The sequence below is a fragment of the Oncorhynchus nerka genome, linkage group LG2 (assembly GCF_034236695.1).
Source record: "Oncorhynchus nerka isolate Pitt River linkage group LG2, Oner_Uvic_2.0, whole genome shotgun sequence".
Classification (NCBI taxonomy): domain Eukaryota; kingdom Metazoa; phylum Chordata; class Actinopteri; order Salmoniformes; family Salmonidae; genus Oncorhynchus; species Oncorhynchus nerka.
This window is the reverse complement of record NC_088397.1, coordinates 97026712-97029238: the sequence shown is the minus strand read 5'-3', so window position 1 is coordinate 97029238 and position 2527 is coordinate 97026712.

Below are 2527 nucleotides of genomic sequence, written 5' to 3'. Positions count from 1 at the left end.
TCCTGTGTATATCGGCCTCCACGTTGATCTCGTGCCGTGGTGCCACCGCCTTTGCCTGTGTGTGGTATCACGGGTGAATATGTTGACTGTATGTTTTGTAGGTGATAGCCACTATGCTGAGTGTTTTTTTGTCATTTGTTGAAGCAGAGGTGCCCCATATGTCTATGATTCATCTCACGTTGTGTCACTGTGCAGGTTTCCACACTGTGTGCATGTGGATCTCCAGCGTTTAATCTGTGTTTTCCCTGCTGAGATCTCTCCACAGTTGTAATCTGTCTTGGAGTTACCCCCCTGTGTACAGCCTTACTGTGTATCTGGTCCTCCAGGTGGGCTCGTGCTTGCGGGTGCCTAGTCAATATGGCCTCCACGTTGATGATATTATAATCTATGTGTATTGTTGGTATCCGTGTCTGTGCGATTGCCCTGTGGTATCAGGTGTTGACTCACTGGCGTTTTCCCCCTGTGTGTGTGTATTGTCTCCATTGATCTGTGCAGTTACACACACATATTGTGTTGATCACAGACGTTGATCGCGCGGGTGCCTGTATGCAGTAATGGCGTGTCAAAGTAACATAATTGTAGATCTAGTGATCTGTTAGAGTTCACACACACACATGTGTTTGTGCATGCAAGTGTGGCGTATAGTATTATCAGTTCGATATTGCGTGATTTTACCCCCATGGCGCTCCGTTGATCTGCGTGGTTGCCACATAATATATTTATCATTTGATCGTGTGATTGTCTACACACCCACATAATAATAGTATCCACATTGGGCTCTGCCGGTCTGCCCCTCCATGTAGCTCCATTGACTCTGTGCCACGCGGTGTTGCCCCTGTTCTCTCTGCCTCCATTTGTGGCTCATGCGGTCTGCCACACATGTATATGGCCTCCATTGTCTGTGCCAGTTGCTGCCCCTGTCTTGCTGTACCTCATCGGCCTCCACGTTTGAATCTGTGCAGGACGGTATCTCACACCTGTATGCTGGCCTCATTGATCTGCTGGGTGTCCTCTAATATGGTCCTCACATTGATATGTGCCAGTGCCCTGTGTAATATGTCATGTGATCTGTGGGTTCCCTGTTGTAATATGTTATCACGTGATCTGTGCCAAATTTTTACTGTGCATCTTGCATGGCCTCCACCGTGACTCTATTTTCCAGGTCATCCTGTATCGTGTGTGTACATCTCCATTAGTCTCCAGCAATTCCCACCTCAATGTGTGGCCTCCCAGTTGATCTGTCTCATAATATGCCATACCATCATGTTTATCCGTGTGATCTATTCAGTTTACCTGTGGCATAATGCCCTCCACAGTGTGACGTTAAATCTGTTCTGTGACTTACCTTCTTATACCTGTCAATAGTGTGTCATGGTATCACAGGTGATCTGCTTGGAGTTAGCTAATATATTGCTCCACATTAGATCTGTGCCGTTTCTGTTATATTATCCAGTTGATCGTGGAGTTGCCCCTCAGTATGTATTTATCCCCAGCATTAGCGTTTCAGATCTGTGGAAGTGTTCTTACCTGTATGTGTGCTGTATAACTTTAGTATATGTGTGTGTATCACAGTTATAGATCTGTGCCGCAGTTTATCACACACATATGTTGTCACATTCGAATCATTTAGTGTCCTCAACTGTGCCATCATTTTTATTTCTCTATTGTATGTGATCTATCTGTTTGAATGTGCGTTTCCTTACACCATCAATGTGTTTGCATCAGTTGATCTATTGCAGTTCCACATAATGCTGGTATCTGCATTCAATCTTGCTTGGGTTTCCTACACTATATCATGGCCTCATGTGAACTCTGTGCCAGGGTCTTTATGTTTGTGTGTGTGTTATCATGTTGATGATCTGTGATTGCACCTGTGTCTAAACCACCTCCTCATTGATCTGTGCCAGGTGACAGTTCACATATCTTAATGTGGTGTCATGTGCAATATTATTTGCTGATTCTTTAACCCCACTGTAAGAATGCTTACCCATCCACGTTGAATCTTAGATTGCCTACACCTGTTGCTGTAGTAATGGCCTCAGTGATCTTGGTGAGGATGCCTATGTTATGCCTATGTTTCACAGAGTTGATCTGTCTCCAGTCTTCCATAATGTGTGTTTTTATCATGTTGTGATCTGTCTTGGTGAGTTTGTATCATTTATCACTGTTCTGATAGATTTTACTATGTATTTTATCACATTGATTCCGTGCCTTTATATTATATGTATCATTGATATGTGCAGTGCCTCAATGTGTATCGATGATGTGTGTGTTGGTTCGTAACCACTCTAATATAAGATAATCTCTCTCTATGCATTTGTGTGTTGTGTTGTTGTTGTTGTTGTGTGTTGTTGTGGTGTGTTGTTGTTGTGTTGGTGTTATGTGTTTGTTGTGTGTGTGTTGTTGTGTGTGTTGGGTCTCTCAGTTGTTTGATGATGTTATTATTGCTGTTTGCTGTTTTATTGTTGTTGCATGCTGTTTTGTGTTGTGTGACGCTTGTCATGTGCTAGTGTGTAGCCACGCCCAT